Source organism: Ovis aries, chromosome 9, assembly GCF_016772045.2.
Source record: "Ovis aries strain OAR_USU_Benz2616 breed Rambouillet chromosome 9, ARS-UI_Ramb_v3.0, whole genome shotgun sequence".
Lineage (NCBI taxonomy): Eukaryota > Metazoa > Chordata > Mammalia > Artiodactyla > Bovidae > Ovis > Ovis aries.
The window spans coordinates 47,627,207-47,645,072 of NC_056062.1; the positions used below are offsets into that span (position 1 = coordinate 47,627,207).

At 39.9% G+C, this 17,866-nt stretch overlaps 1 long non-coding RNA gene across 4 annotated transcripts in view; it reads left to right on the plus strand.

Moving 5' to 3' along the window:
- The window catches only part of LOC132657216 (uncharacterized), a 248,921-nt gene that overhangs the window by 121,594 nt on the left and 109,461 nt on the right, over positions 1 to 17,866 (plus strand). For all 4 annotated transcript variants that reach the window (XR_009595063.1, XR_009595061.1, XR_009595062.1 and 1 more), the window contains one exon: positions 16,333 to 17,009. This is a non-coding gene — a long non-coding RNA (uncharacterized LOC132657216). The remainder of the gene's footprint in view (positions 1 to 16,332; positions 17,010 to 17,866) is intronic.

Consider the following 17,866-nt stretch of genomic DNA (forward strand, 5'->3'; position numbering starts at 1 on the left):
TGTGCTAGGCATTGTAGGGAAACACAGGCATGAGACATAATTCTTTAAAGGGCTTATAACCTAGTTAAGGGAAAACAAAAATGCAACAATTAGAGAGCAGCATAAGGCTCCAAAATTATATTTTAAATGAATTGTAATTAGAAGAGGGCAATATTTTAGTTATCCATTATATGTTTAACCACACAGCTGCAATGTTTTTTCTGATCTAGTAGTTCCAAATAATATCTGCCCACTTCCTTGACTGATCAATAATTCCTGGATTTGGGTAGGTCTTAGAGAATATCTCTGTGCCCTTGGACACAATTTTGTAGATGTTTTGAAAGTAATTTTATTTTCTTTGTTTCTCTGGGACAACTTCATTTCAGGATTGACTTGGCTGAAGGTGAGAAGGTAGATAGCCTAATCAAAAGTTACAATGTGTTAATAAATTTCAAAGGCTTCAAATGTTTATGCTCAGAGATGTCTGTGAAGAGCCAATGAAAAGCTGAACTTAGAATAAAATCTCCTTAAATCAGAATAATTTGGAATTTATGATAATTTGGTCAAGGCCTGGGTGGATGGTTACCAGTATGTGAAGTATTTGAAAGGACCTAGAAAAAGTTAATGCTGCAAATGAAGTAATAAGATAAATTCCTTAATTATATAAGAAAACAAACTCTTTTTTAAAAACAATTTTAGAAGTATCTGATTTTACAGTGCAACTGCATGTAGTCAGAGACTTGTCTTTTGAATACTTTTTTGAGATGTAATTATAAATCCTTCTACTAACTAGTAAACAATGGCCTTTTCTAGGTGTTGGTTCTTAACCTCATTTGAACTCCATTATGGACTTAGAAATAACATCAAATTTCATTAAAAAAAAAACTTATTCAGAAATTATGCAAATTTTTTACCTTTTTGTATAGCATGAGATATTATATTTTGATATTGGTGGTTTTCTTTATCTTATTTCCTTTAAAAATTTATTTCCCCATCATACTTTATAGTTCAAAAAGAAGTATTGGATTTTAAAGGTCCTGGAAACCAGGTGGCTTAACATTAGGTATCCAGATAGCATCATAACGCCCTAGCTCCACTTCCTTCTGGAGTGAGGTAAGAGAAAAAAATACGAACTTTGAAGCCAGTCAGACCTGAGGGCAAATCTCAGGTTGGCCTTACTCTCTACGGGTGTCAATGTAGAGACTACATTTATTTCTGCATTTATGAAATGAGAATGATTTCTGGCATCATGAGGAATTATTAAGTAATGATCTAGTAAAATCACTTTTCTAAAAAATTTGGCATAGGACCTGTATATTAGTTAATATTCTTTGGGTTATAAGAAAAATAAATTGAGTCTGGCTAGTGTTACATAAAATCAACTTATTGTAGCTTTTGTATGTCTCTCTCTCTCAGAATTGAAGGTGTTGCTAAATCTTGGGCAGGGCACATCCCAGGCAAAGTTGGGGTTCTCAGCAGTAGGACTGCATGCATATTTTAAGAGGCTTCATTAGTGAGACTCAGTTTTAGCCCTTCTCTGTGTTCTGTGTTTAAATATCTGAATGACTGTGAAACTCTGTGATGAGTCAGTAGTCTGTGTCTTAGGAACCCCTGTAGATGTTTCTGATGATTGCCAGGTTTGAGGGCTACTGGTCTAATGCAGGGCTTCCCTGGTAGCTTAGATGGTAAAGAATCAACCTGCAATGTGGGAGACCTCAGTTTGATCCCTGGGTTGGGAAGATCCCCTGGAGCAGGGCTTGGCAACCCATTTTAGTATTTTCCCCTGGAGATCCCAATGTACAGAAGAGCCTGGCAGGTTACAGTTCATGGGGTTGCAAAGAGTTGGACACAACTGAGCGACTAACCGCACATGGTCTAATGCAGACCCTCTCCTCCTTACCCGGCTGATCTCTGCTGCCTCTAGTTAGAGCAGACTAGAACCAGAGAAAAGTTTATTTCCTGTGAGTCTGCAAGTATAACATTGTGATCTTCTGACTCTTTCCACTGGCATCATAGTACACGGAGGTGCTGTTTGAGATTCCTCAGATTTAAACTATAGTCCTTCTATGTCCCATAGGGAAGCAGCAATCTTATTTTCCCCACCCTCTGAGAAATCCCCCAGCTAAAACCATGATCTATGCCCCTACCCTCCATTCCTGAAATGGCACTTGGAGTATTTGCTTCTAATGCAATGGAATCAATCATTATTTGACTTCTAGGAAGAAGCATTCCTTTTTGGGACATTAACATCTTAAATCAACAGTTAAAAATCTTAGCCAAGAAGTAGTTACTTTGCAAATGAATCATTAGGTACATTCACAAGAAACAGCAGCTCTGCTACCCAGATGGCTTCCCAGATTCCTTATATTCTAACCATTAAAGAAATGGCAATATATTTAGGCTACAGGCCTAGAGTACATGTTGCATCTCCCAAGACAGTGTCCTCATATTGCCAGGTATTATCACTATAGCTGAGTCATAAGATCAGTGTCATCTTTCCAAAAAGTCATCTGTTTCTGCAGGACACCGAAAATGAGAAGACTATGAATACCACAGGGATTTAGTCCATTACCACATTATGTAAGAAATCAAAGCAGTGAATAAGGGATTAATAAATACCTGTACAAAAATGTTGACAAAGGAAGTGAAATTAACTCCAAAATAATTGCTCTTTACTAGGACTAGGACAAATCACTGCTCAAATTATGGGAGAGACTCAAGGGAATCAATCTATCACATATTCTCTAAGCCTGTTTCCTTGTTTGCAAAATGAAGATAATACCGACTTGACAGCATTCTTGTACAAACTGACACAGTGTTTAACATAAAGTTAAGACCTATTAAATATGAATTTATTTTCTCTTTCATATTTTATATTTAGTAAGTCTTAACTTTATGCTAAACACTGTGTCAGTTTGTACTGGGCTTCCCTGACAGCTCAGTGGGTAAGAAATACGCCTACAGTGGCAGGAGACCCTGGTTCAATTCCCGGGTTGGGAAGATCTGCTGGAGAAGGGAAAGGCTACCCACTCCAGTATTCTGGCCTGGAGAATTCCATGGACTGTATAATCCATGGGGTCACGAAGAGTCAGACACGACTGAGCCCTTTCAGTTTCTTTTCTCTAATTTTCCCAATACCTTATCACTAAACTAGGTCTGCAAAAGAGAGGTGACAGCAGCGAAAGCAACCTTGTGAAAGATTAGCTCTTTGTCATTTACTAGCATTTGGACTTTGAAATGGTTTTCTTTCCTGTCCTCATATATAAAGCCATGGAATTAAAACAGATGACCAGTGACAAAAGTATATTCTAAAATACATGTTCATATCATTAGCAGTCAGGAATCTAGAATCTGATATAGTAGAAAGTTAGGATCAGTCAGATCCGTAGTTAAATCTAAGTGGCTCTCAATTCTGATCTCCACCTCTGGCTCTTTCACTTGATCACTGGGTGGGCCTTTTAAGGCCCACTGAATCTCTGCATCCTCCTGTGTAAACCTCGGGATGATGTCCTACCCCATAGGGTTGCTATTAGTAAGTGAAGAAGTTATATGACCTTCCCTGGTGGCTCAGTGGTAAAGAATCTGTCTGTAATGTAGAAGATGCAGGTTCAATCCCTTGGTCCACATGATCCCATAGAAGAGGAAATGGCAACCCCCTCCAGTGTTCTTGCCAGGAAAAATCCCATGGACTGAGGAGCCTGGTGGGCTACAGTCCATGGGATCTCAAAAGAGCCAGACCCGACTTAGTGGCTAAACAATAACAACGAAGAAGGTATTTAAAGTATCCTGAACACCACTCTTCAGTGTGGCACTCTCTTTGATGATGTCAGTGTCCCATCTGCTTTGCACAATGTGGTGGACACTAGCCACATATGATTATTAAGCTCTTGAAATGTTGCTACTACAACTGAGAAACTAAAGTTTCACATTTTATTTAATTTTAATAATTTAAAGTACTAGCTGTTTAAAAATGCCTATGAGTCCTTTTCTATGATCTTTAAAAATTTTATTTTATTTAAGGTTCGATGCATGATACAGGGTGCTCAGGGCTGGTGCACTGGGATGACCCAGAGGGATGGGATGGGGAGAGAGGTGGGGGGGGGGGGTTTGGGATGGGGAAAACATGTACACCAGTGGTGGATACATGTCAATGTATGGCAAAACCAATACAATATTGTAAAGTAATTAGCCTCCAATCAAAATAAATAAATTAAAAAGTTTTTTATTTTACTTAATAATCTGAAGTTCTAAGGGCCTCCCGATGGCAGAGTAGGTAAAGAATCTGTCTGCAATGCAGGAGACACAGAAGAGATGTGGGTTCGATCCCTGGGTTGGAAAGATCCCCTGGAGAAGGAAATAGCAACCTACTCCAGTCTTTTTGCCTGCAAGACCCCATGGACAGAGGACCCTACTGGAGTACAGTCCAAAGGGTCACAAAGTGTCAGACATGACTGAATGACAAAGCAAGCATGAAGTTCTAACAGTCTTAAAATTGAATGTAAATGCTATAGATTGAATGTTTGTATCCTCCTAAATTCATATAGTGAAACCGAACCTCCAGTGTGATGGTATTAGGAGGTAGGGCCTTAGGGAGGTGATTAGGTCATGAGGGTGGAGCCCCCATGGGTAAGATTAGATAAAGGAGACCCCAAAGAGCTCCAGCACCCTTCTGCAATGTGGGGACACAGCAAAAAGAGCACCATCTATGAGCCAGGAACCGGGCTTACTAAATATTGAATCTGTTGATGCCTTAATCTTGGACTTTCCAGCCTCCAGAACTATTAAGGAATAAATTTCTGTTGTTTATAAGCCACTCAGTCTGTGGTATTCTGTTATAGCAGCCTGGACAGATTAAGACAGTAAATAAGTAAAACACCATGCACAGATTTTTTTTTCTTTTCCTCATCTGATCCTCCTAGTCTTCTTCCGTAAACAGAAACCTGGAGGAGAGTATAGGCCTGAAAAGGCTGGTAAGGCAGGTGATGTCCAGGGGAGAAAGTGAACTTAACATTGGGCAGGTCACATACGCATGCTAATTCACACATGGGTGTTAAGTGAGAGTCAGAGAGCCCAGTAGTGAACCCAGGGGTACAAGGCCAGGAACATCAGGGATGACTGTGGAGGAATTCCCCAAACACAGGGCTCTGTATAGGTAAACAAGGAGTTAGGAGGGTCAGCTATTCTCAGGTGGGGCATTCCCTGATTCACTGGGACCTAATACCAGATATCAGAAAGAACTTAGAATGGAACTCTACTTTGAATAGCCAGGAATTGGAAAATTGAATGGTTACTGGCAGATTGAGAGCTATTATACCCCCCGCCCCCTGCCCAAACTAACCAGTCATTAGGTCAGACAGACACAGCACAGGGAAATATAGCCATTATTTTGAAATAACTTTAGAAGGAGTATAACTATAGAAATATTGAATCACTATGGTATTCACCCGTAACTAGCATAATATTATAAATCAACTATATCTCAATTTTAAGAAATAGGCAATTGGTTTTTAATGATGATTAACATGCACACAAAAGTCATCCCAAGAAGCAATATGAAAGCAATGACATCAGCATATAATAAAGTGGAGTTCTTTCTGGGATCATTAATTACAGAAATTGTAGCCATACAATGGCTCAAACATCAGCAATCCCCAAATCTAATTCTCATAATCCTATGAAGAATATCACTATACATTTCCAGTGAACAACTTAATAGTAAGGGATCACAGATATAAAATTATGAAGATTTCATTGCCTCTACAATAAGCATTAGAAAGCATTTACTGGCATGTTGCAAAATAACATAAGTAATTAAAATACATCTACTTATTAAAATGTCAGAATAGTGATGCTATAGCCTCATTGTTTATTTCCTCATGGTTATTTGTAAAATTCAGTAACTTCAAGAAGTTAATTGTCCTTAGTGCAAAATGGAAGAACATGTGATAAATGGGTTGAAAAAATGACTGACAATATTGTAATAAAAGATAGGAATTTAAGTCTTCATTTGGGGAAAAAAATCATAAATGAATTAACCTTTTGCTAACATCAGTTGGAGAGCTATTTTGGAGACAGTTATTTAAGTTCTTGTTGTTGTTGTTTAGTCACTAAGTCATGCTGGACTCCTTGCAACCCCATGGGCTGCAACCCACCAGGCTCCTCTGTCCATGGGATTTCTCTGGCAAGAATACTGAAGTGGGTTACCATTTTCTTCTCCAGAGGATCTTCCTGACCCAATTATGAAATCTGCATCTCCTGCTTGACAGGCAGATTTTTAAGCACTGAGCTACCTGAGAAGCCCTCTTGCTGCTGCTGCTGCTAAGTCGCTTCAGTCGTGTCCGACTCTGTGCAACCCCATAGACAGCCTCCTACCAGGCTTCTCTGTCCCTGGGATTCTCCAGATAAGAACACTGGAGTGGGTTGCCATTTTACTTATGGGTAAATTATAGTCGTAGTTAACATGGAAATATTGGTTAAATCCAAGTTTCTATTGTTGAAAATATCAATATGAAATTCAAACATCAAAACTCAAAACTTTTTCACTTGTTTTAACATTAGTAGCTTCAATCAAACAGAGAACATGTAATCCAACACTGACAAATTGTATACGAAGAAGCTGTAATGAATTTGTAAATTATTTTTCCAAACTATGGATAATATCCAGTATTTGATTTTTTAAAAAGATTATTTGATTTTGGAATTGAATTTGGAGTCAGCTCTCCTGGGTTCTTCAGAGTGGTAGAAGAATTAAAGAACTAATGGGGCACCATACTGTTTTTCATTGTCTCCTGATGGGAGTGCCTTCCAACAACTTAATTGCTCTTATTTCACTTTCCCCAAGCCACCTAATTTTTATCCTTGTCCTTAATTGATCCTGCCATTGGCACCATATGTGTCAGCCCACAAGGAACAATGTCAGTATCATTTGCTGCAAGATGATCCTCACTCCAGGTGGTTTCAGGGCAAGATGAACAAAGGCGAATGAGAGAGTAATTTATTTTTTAAAAACTAGAATGCCAATTTACTAATGGACAATTAGAACTAGAACTGTCACATGGACTAAAATATGCATCAGAAAGAGTTGTGCTGATACCAACAGTCTGGTCAGTGTGACACTTATTATTGTTTTTGTAACTTAGGTGTTCATTTGATTGCAGGCTGTATAGAAGGAAGGCCAAATTTTATCCAAAAAGTGCTTGGTGAGGAAAGGAAAAATTTTAATTTGAACTTCTGTAGTATCAGGCTAATAATAGAACCTGGGGCCATAGCCATTTCCAAATGGGGTGAGTTTATTATGATTTTTAAATAGTGTACTATTGTGTACTGGAAAGTTCAGAGATCTTCATTTAACTACACTAGATCAAAGATAACCCAGACTCTATATATGGGAAACTGTAGCAAGATCATTTTAGCATATCTAGTTATTTGTTCAAGGATGTAGTTCCTAAAACATAGGGACATTAAAAATTAAAATTAATACCTTGAATCTTACTTGGAATAGAACAATCAGCTAATATGATGTACAAGACCTGATGTCTTGTACAAATCATAGTTGATGATAAAATATTCAGTATAAAGAATTTATATTTCACTTTCTGTGTTGAATGCAGATATGAACACTTTTGCATGACTATTTTGGTGCATTCATTTCTACTGTTATTTTAATCAGCTCAACAAATTCTTGTTGATTCTATAACATAATCTACTGTCTAAACAAAGAGTATTTATTAAAATTAACCTGGTATTTACCCTAACATTTTATTGTGTACCTGAAAGACCACATGCAAACACATGTTAGTAATTTGAATCCATTTGTGAAAATGATATATGTATTTGACTCTATCTAAATAACCAGCATTTTATTTATACTATTGCTAATATCTTATTTTCTTAGGCTTGTGCAACATTCATAAGTGCTGAAAAGTTTGAAGTTGTATTATTAAAAATGGATGTGGTTTTCTGTGAAGTTGATAGGGAGTATTATGGTTCTCCTGTGAAACACACATAGACACAAATACACATGGTTTTTCTGATTGTTTCAAAGATACAGAGAAAGGGTTGATGAGGAGTAAGCGAGATAGTAAAATGATTTTCAGTGATACTATATCCTTTAAAACAAATCGCTTGAGTTGTGTCAACAAGCAAGAAGTTAGTATAGTTGAACCTTGAACAACATGGAGGAGAGAGTGGTTAGGGATGCCCCCTCTGCACACTGGAAAATCCTCATGTAACTTTTATTAGCCCTCCTTACCCGTGGTTCTACATCAGCATATTCAACCAACCACATCCTGTAGTACTATAGCAATTGCTGTTGAAAAAAATCTACATATAAGTGGACCTGTGCAGTTCAAGCCTATGTTGTTCAAGCTTCAACTATATATTTAAAAAAAGCAGTACGACTGAGTTCAGATCATCTATCAGCAATCAACTCATTTGTTCATGCCCCCATTCATGTGCCAGGCTCTACACAGAGGTGAATGAAATTTGGTCCTGGCTGTTGTTGAGTACAAGCCAAGACAGGAAGATTATTTCTTTCAGCAATGAATGTTACTTTAGGACACTGATCTTAGCATATTCTTATATTATTATGTACTTTGGTCTTTCTCCATTCAACTTAGCTTTCTGTTTATCACAGCTCTGATTTTTTTTGTTTTAAACCTTTGCATTCCTTCACTGCACTCATCACTTCTCATTGAATTTCTCTGGATACATTTCCTGATAGATAATCAATCCTCTTCTTAGTTTTACTCTTTGATGTTTCTTAATTGTTCTCTTCTGGACCTCACAGCTGCCCATTGCCTAGTTACCAATCCTCTCTTAAACTGGCTGCCTCTGATGGGTCTGACATTTTACTGGAAGGTATACCATACATGGGAAGGTATGGGATCTATAGATCACCAAAATGGGCCCGGGTTCAGGTAAAGATGATGATCATGGTTGCATAGCCATGACCGTAGGCTGCTATTTCCCATGGAGGGAGAGCTTTCAGAAGTCATGGTTTTAAAAGACAAGTGGATTTGTCCCCATCAAAAATGGTCAAAATGCAGGAGAGGTAGAGGGGTAGGGGGAGAATAAGATTATTTTGACAGTTGTTTCAGAGTGTAACTTAGGATAAAAATTCTTAAAGAAGAGCTTCCCTGGTGGCTCAGTGGTAAAGAATCCGCCTGCCAATCCAGAAGACATGGGTTCAATTCCTGGTCTGGGACGATCCCATATGGCGTGAAGCAACTAAGTACATGTGTCACAACTATTGAGCCTGTGCTCTAGAGCCCAGGAGCTGCAACTACTGAGCCCATGTGCCACAAATACTAAATTAGCTCGTGTGACACAGCACCTGTGCAATGCAGCAAGAGAAGCCACCACAATGAGAAGCCTGGGCATTGCAACTAGAGTAGCGCCCATTCTCTGAAGCTAGGGACAAGCCCATGCAGCAACAAAGACCTGGCACAGTCAAAATTAAATAAACAAAATTATCTTTTAAAATGCTACAGAAGATTTTTTTAATTGAAGTACAGTTGGTTCCCACAACAAAGAAGCCTGGTGTGCTGCAGTCCATGGGGTTGCAAGGAGTCAGACACGACTTAGCAACTGAACAACAGCAGCTGATTTGCAATGTTGTGTTAATTTCTGCTGTACAGCAGCAGTGATTCAGTTACACATATATATGTATGCACATTCTTTTTAAAATATTCATTTCCATTATGGTTTATCATAGGATGCTGAATATAGTTTTCTGTGCTATGTAGTAAGACCTTGTTTATCCATTCTATATGTAAAACTACATCTGCTGATCTCAACCTCTCACTCCATCCTTCCTCTAACCACGCCCCCCCCCCCCCCCACCCCGGCCCTTGGCAACTACAAGTCTGTTCTCTATGTCTATGAGTCTGTTTCTGTTTTGTAGATAGGTTTATTTGTGTCATAGTTTAGATTCTACACTTAAGTGATATCGTATGACCTTTGCCTTCATCTGATTTACTTAGTATGATAGTCTCTACTTGCATCCATGTTGCTCCAAATGGTATTGTTCCATCCTTCCTATGGCTGAGTAGAATCCTATTGTCCATATTTGCCATATCCTCATTATCCATTCATTGATGGATATTTAGGTTGTTTCCATGTCTTGGCTATTGTAAACAGTGCTGCTATGAACATGGGAATGCATGTATCTTTTTGAATTAGAGTTTTGTCTGGGATACATGCCCAGGAGTGGGATGGCTGGATTATATGGTAGTTCTATTTTTAGTTTTCTGAGGAACCTCCGTACTGTTTCCCATAGTGGCTGTACCAACTGACATTCCCACCAACAGAGTAGGAGTGTTCCCTTTTAAAAAAGATTTTTTAAATCAAGTTTTGCTGTACATCAGTGGTCCCCAACTTTTTAGACACCAGGGACCAATTTTGTGGAAGACAATTTTTCAACTGGACTAGGGATGGAGGGGAGAAGGCAATGGCACCCCACTCTAGTACTCTTGCCTGGAAAATCCTGTGCACGAAAGAGCCTGGTAGGCTGCAGTCCATGGGGTTGCTAAGAGTCAGATACGACTAAGCGACTTCCCTTTCACTTTTCACTTTCATGCATTGGAGAAGGAAATGGCAACCCACTTCAGTGTTCTTGCCTGGAGAATCCCAGAGATGGGGGAGCCTGGTGGGCTGCCGTCTATGGGGTCACACAGAGTCGGACACAACTGAAGTGACTTAGCAGCAGGGATGGAGGAGATGGTTTGAGGAGGATTTAAGCACATTGCTTTTATTGTGTACTTTATTTATAATATTGCCTCTGATATGACAGGTGGTACTGGTCCATGGTTTGACAGGAGGAGAAGGGGGTGACAGAAGATGAGATGGTTGGATAGCATCACCAACTCAAGGGACATGAATTTGAGTAAACTCCCAGAGATGGTGAAGGACAGGGAAGCCTAGTGTACTGTAGTCCATGGGATTGCAAGGAGTCAGACATGACAGCAACTAAACGAAAACAACAGCTGATCCCTGGCTCAGAGGTTGGAGACCCCTGCTGTATACATATTGATAACATGTAACCTCTTTATCCTTTATAAAATTTAATTCAGGCGCTCCATTAGTCTTTGAGACTTTGCAGTTAGATTTGTTTGGCTGGAGCAATATCCCGAGCCTGACCTTAAAAGGAGGAAAAGAGTCTGGTTGTATTCAGGAAACCTGCACCTTGGTATCATCTGGGTGAACTTAGATTTATTCCTTGATGCTGCTCCTGATATGATGAATCATATTTGCTGTTGGTAGTTCAAGGAATGACACATTTTTTCCTTGATTGTTGGAATCTTTCAGGGTAAATGTTGCTGAACTTCAGATCCCAATATGTAGCAGGGTTTTGAAACTTTGGTGCACATAGCAATTATCTATGTAATTTTGAGAAATATACAAGCTATAGACAGGGTTTCAAACCAGACCTCCAGAATCAGTTTCTGGCAGTGGGACCTGCATGTATGAATTTTCAATAAGTTTTGTAAATATATCCAATGTTCAGGAAGGATTGAAGACTTAAGCTTTCATACCTTTCCTTGTAGTGGTCTCATCTGTGTATGCTAAGTCATTTTAGTTGTGTCCAACTCTTTGTGATCTTATAGACTATAGCCCACTGGGCTCCTCTGTCCAAGGGATTCTCCAGACAAGAATACTAGAGTGGGTTGCCATGCCCTTCTCCAGGAGATCTTCCTGACCCAGAGATCAAACCCATGTCTCTTATGTCTCCTGCATTGGAGGTGGATTCATTACCTCTAGTGCCACATGGAAATTCTGACTATGTGCTCTGCTTTTGACAGTAGGAAAAGCAGAACTGGAACTTAGAAACCTGGATATTTATGAGTGCTGAGGCTGCCTCTGCCAAGGGTGTACATAGAAAAGGAAAGCCGGGGACAAGGTGTTAATATCTTCAGTGGCTGTCCTTGTTGGGGAAGAAGACATAGAAAAGACAAAGAAGTCTTATTTTACTCATTTCTGGAGAGTGGAGTCAGTAGAGCTGATGACCAAGTGGTTATCAGGGATGTTCAAGAGAGAAAATCATGATGAGGGTGGAAGTTAGATTGCAGAGGTCAAGGGCCATTCTTCTCAATCCTTCTATGGAGATTTAAAACCAAAGGAATTTCTGATTCCTAGCCCAGATGTACTAAACTAGGATTTCTGGAAGAGAGGCCTGAACATCCGTAATCTAAATTTTTAGGAAGCTACACAGGGCGGGCATTTAGTAAGTGAAACCAGAGTCCAGGGGCTGGGGAAGAAGTAGAATATAAGAAGTAGGGGCAGGAATATGGAACATTCTTCCAAAATGGTGGTAGGGAGAGGGGAAAGGCAGATTGCCAAGAGGTAGGTTTGTGGCTCAGCTGGTAAAGAATCCGCCTGCAATGTGGGACACCTGGGTTCAATCCCTGGGTTGGGAAGATCGCTGGAGAAGGCAAAGGCTGCCCACTCCAGTATTCTGGCCTGGAGAATTCCATGGACTGTATAGTCCATGGGGTCGCAAAGAGTTGGACACAACTGAGCGACTTTCACTCCACTTCACTTCAGAGGAAGGTAGAGTGGGTGGAAGAAAAGGTTTTGTGCTTTTGTATTTTCTATGGAAAGAATCAAGCATGTTTGAAGGGCAAGAATGAGGTTACAGCAGCAACTGAGAAAGGGTAATTGAAGTTCTTGAGAAAATATCATCAAAGCCTAGCTTGAGGGTGGGGAAGGTGAGATCAACAATTGATTCTTGTTGCATTTTTAAAATGAGTCAGAAAAGTAATTGGTCCTTACCTGTGACTATTTTGGGTTCAGCTGTTTGCATGTTGCTCTTCAATGTAAACCCTTCAATCCACACCCCAGCACTGAAATGATGGATCACTATCAGGCTTGAGTGAGCTAAAATGGACCGGAAGGAGTGATGCTAAAGAAGTTCAGGAAAGCCTGAGAAAATTATTGCATGCTAGTCATTCTATGTGTACTCAGTCACTCAGTTGAGTCTAACTTTTTGCAACCCCATGGACTGTAGTATGCCAGGCTAATACTAGACTGTGTTCCCATTTCCTTCTCCAGAGGATCTTTCCTACTCAGGGTTGGAACCCACGTCTCTTGTGTCTCCTGCACTGGCAGGCAGATTCTTTACCTCTGCACCACCTGGGAAGCCCATAGGTTTATAGAAATGGTGATTAAGGAGACTTGAAGCTTCTGTAGATTTTCAGGTCTATTAACAGGGTCCAAAGCTTCTATAATTCTCCACAAAGATGGCCATTGATGCTGAGCAATGATTTTTCATCACATCGGAGTGCTGAGCAGCACTTATTTATGCTCTCAAAGAAAGTTACCTTTTGCCTCTAAAATGATTGATTTCTCATTTCAGTACAGTTCCTTTCTCCTGCATTAAACTCCAGGAAATGGGGGATGGTGTGTATTCAGCACGTATTGCAAGTAAATCATGAAAACCCTTGCAAACATACCTTATAGCTGTCAACTGAATTATTCTCAATGAATGGCTCTTTGGCAGTGTGTGTTTAAGCTGGTGATAATAAATACCCAAAAACGGGGGTCAAATTTTAACATATGTCCTGTACAGGCCATAGCTTATTTCACCTGGCTGCTATTCAATCTGCTTTTTTAGGTGCAGCAAACATAACCATTCAAAGAAAATAATCTAACTACTAACAAATGATTTCTAAGAAAATTTAGGGCAATGTGGTTGCTTTTTGTCACTGTTTACGCTTTTCTGCTCATTGTGGGGGATGGATGTATACTGCCCCTTTTATTGTATCAAGAATCTGTTAAGGGACTAAGAAATGCAGGTGAACCTATTTAAACTCATGACTTCAGAATTAGGCCTAAGTAGTTAATTTTGTTCGATTTTCTTCTCTTTCATCCAATGGTTAGATATTTTTCCAAGATAAAGTTAAAATCCACTGGTCCCTTAAAAAATATGTAAAATGGACACATAATTTACTTGTTGACTTTAGGGTCTTTTTGAAACAAAGGTCCAGGAGAGAGAACTCAAGGGGATTTCTTTTTTTTTTTTTTTTTTTTTTAGTTTTTTATTTTTTAAATTTTAAAATCTTTAATTCTTACATGCATTCCCAAACATGAACCCCCCTCCCACCTCCCTCCCCATAACATCTTTCTGGGTCATCCCCATGCACCAGCCCCAAGCATGCTGCATCCTGCGTCAGACATAGACTGGCGATTCAATTCACATGATAGTATACATGTTAGAATGTCATTCTCCCAAATCATCCCACCCTCTCCCTCTCCCTCTGTGTCCAAAAGTCCGTTATACACATCTGTGTCTCTTTCCCTGTCTTGCATACAGGGTCGTCATTGCCATCTTCCTAAATTCCATATATATGTGTTAGTATACTGTATTGGTGTTTTTCTTTCTGGCTTACTTCACTCTGTATAATCGGCTCCAGTTTCATCCATCTCATCAGAACTGATTCAAATGAATTCTTTTTAACGGCTGAGTAATACTCCATTGTGTATATGTACCACAGCTTTCTTATCCATTCATCTGCTGATGGACATCTAGGTTGTTTCCATGTCCTGGCTATTATAAACAGTGCTGCGATGAACATTGGGGTACATGTGTCTCTTTCAATTCTGGTTTCCTCGGTGTGTATGCCCAGAAGTGGGATTGCTGGGTCATAAGGTAGTTCTATTTGCAATTTTTAAGGAATCTCCACACTGTTCTCCATAGTGGCTGTACTAGTTTGCATTCCCACCAACAGTGTAGGAGGGTTCCCTTTTCTCCACACCCTCGCCAGCATTTATTGCTTGCAGATTTTTGGATCGCAGCCATTCTGACTGGTGTGAAGTGGTACCTCATTGTGGTTTTGATTTGCATTTCTCTAATAATGAGTGATGTTGAGCATCTTTTCATGTGTTTGTTAGCCATCCGTATGTCTTCTTTGGAGAAATGTCTATTTAGTTCTTTGGCCCATTTTTTGATTGGGTCATTTATTTTTCTGGAATTGAGCTGCAGAAATTGCTTGTATATTTTTGAGATTAGTTGTTTGTCAGTTGCTTCATTTGCTATTATTTTCTCCCATTCAGATGGCTGTCTTTTCACCTTGCTTATATTTTCCTTTGTTGTGCAGAAGCTTTTAATTTTAATTAGATCCCATTTGTTTATTTTTGCTTTTATTTCCAGCATTCTGGGAGGTGGATCATAGAGGATCCTGCTATGATTTATGTCTGAGAGTGTTTTGCCTATGTTCTCCTCTAGGAGTTTTATAGTTTCTGATCTTACATTTAGATCTTTAATCCATTTTGAGTTTATTTTTGTGTGCGGTGTTAGAAAGTGATCTAGTTTCATTCTTTTACAAGTGGTTGACCAGTTTTCCCAGCACCACTTGTTAAAGAGATTGTCTTTACTCCATTGTATATTCTTGCCTCCTTTGTCAAAGATAAGGTGTCCATATGTGTGTGGATTTATCTCTGGGCTTTCTATTTTGTTCCATTGATCTATATGTCTGTCTTTGTGCCAGTACCATACTGTCTTGATGACTGTGGCTTTGTAGTAGAGTCTGAAGTCAGGCAAGTTGATTCCTCCAGTTCCATTCTTCTTTCTCAAGATTGCTTTGGCTATTCGAGGTTTTTTGTATTTCCATACAAAGCTTGAAATTATTTGTTCTAGTTCTGTGAAAAATGTGGCTGGTAGCTTGCAAGGGGATTTCTTGATGATGCTCATACTCCCTGGTGAGAACCAGATAGAGCTTGTTATTAGTGCCTCCTATAGCGGACCATTCTGTTTAAACTCAAGGAGATGCATCTGCTCTACAGTAATGCCAAGTGATTCATGTGTGGTTCTCTTAGACGTTACTCTTGTGAGCAAGGGCTGGGCTTCCCAGGTGGCACGGTGGTAAAGAATCTGCCTGCCAACACAAGAGACATGGGTTCAATCCCTAGGTTGGAAAAATCCCCTGGTGGAGGGCATAGCAACCCACTCCAATATTATTGCCTGGAGATTCCCCATGGACAGAGGAGCCTGGCAGGCTACAGTCCATGGGGTCACAAAGAGTTGGCCATGACTGAGCACAGCACAGAGCACTTGTAAGTCTCCCCAGTTTTGAAGACTTTATTCCTAAATCCTACATAATTTTTAGAAGTTCACTTATTTATATCATTTATTTATTCTGCCAACAAATTGAGTACCCTCTGCTATGTGTCAGACACCAAATGAGTAAGAGAGCCTGACTGCAAAGAAATCATAATCTAGCGGAGAAAGCTGACTTGTAAATGATGCCAGGTTAGTCAATGGTACTTTAGAAATATTGTATTTTTTTGATGTGGATCTTTTTAAAAATGCCTTTATTGATTTGTTACAATATTGCTTCTGTTGTTTATGTGGCTTAGACAGTAAACAGTCTGCCTGCAATGCAAGAGACCTGAGTTCGATCCCTGGGTCCGGAAGATCCCCTGGAGAAGGAAATGGCAACCCATTTAAGAGTGGATTGGAAATCTCCGAGGATCGATCAGGAAGCCTGAAAAACTCTCTGATGGAAAAACTCTTTGACGGAACCTGCAGAAGCAATAAATAAACCCCAAGTCCCCCTTGCCCAAACTAAAGGGCAACGTCACGATGCAAGAATGTCTCCTTAAGCACCCCGACCGCCAACAATGGACCATTGCTTGGCATCTTTCCCTTCCTCTAAATCACTTTCAGTTTAAATGGAAGAGGCTTTCTGTTGTCAAAGGCTCATGGTAGGCTGAGTTTCTCTGCTGACCCAGCCCTGCCAATATCCAAGGTGAAGAACAAATGCATTATGAGGAGAAATCCATCCAGAGACTGATTTTGTTTCCTTTAACAGCCAAAGTGGCTTTCAAAGATCAATATGCCCTTTGCACTGCTGCCAAAAGCAAAGAGCCAGTGTGCCAAATTATAAACTGTAGGAGGGATAACTACAGGAGAGCCTGCCCAGCCAGAGTCCCCTGCCTGGCAGTCCGGCTGCTAGGAACCCGCTGCTTTTGGAGCCATCAATCTTCACCTTGTCACCACTGTGGTGACCTGGCCTCCTGGGCAGCAAGCACAGGTGAGTACCTTCCGCCTCCAGAGGTGCCAGCTAAGGAGCCTCTCTGACCTGGTCACATGCTTGAGTAGGAAATTAAATATGGTGACAAGCAAATGGTGTTGTCACTTCAAATTTCATTTCCAAGGGAGAAATGGGCCCCCGCCTGTACCATCTTTTCTGGATCTGCTGGAGAGGGTCTGGTGTTTTTTTTTGAGGTTTCAGGCAATGTGCTAGGGGTCCTGGTGGTGGCAGAGATATCAAAACCGTGAGAATGAGTTGAAGCTTATTTTGCAAGTAGCTAAATATGGTCTTTCATTAAGCAAATGACATTATTAAAACGTGTTTTTGATGGGCATTCAGGTGGGGAGGGAAGGAAGGAGAGAAAGGGAAGTCTCTCCTGAAAACTGTTATATTTCTCAAAATATCCTCACAAGAAACAAGGGTTACTCACTGGAGTGTGATAAAAATCTTAGGGAAAGCAGTGGGTAACTGACATTGAAGTAATTGAAACAAACTTTAAAACTGTCTAAATAACTTCTGTGAACAACCACAAGGAACTATTTTTCAACCAAAAGAGCTGTGGCTTAAATCTCTGAAATGACACTGCTGGAAATCCTGGTTACTTCACGACCAGGTTAGCGTTGCTGCTGGACTAAGGGTGAGTGGTGTAGAATGTGGTGGAATGTCGTTTGGGCCCATCTTTCAGCTGTACTAAATGAGCCTTGTGGATTGGCATATCAGTGAAATACATGGGGTCTTGAATTTACATGATAAACTTTTTTTCAGCTGTTATATATTCATTTGTTTGTTCATTTATTCATTGATGCAGTCCATGGTTAACTGTCTCCTAATCCACTCCAGGACTATTGCCTGGAAAA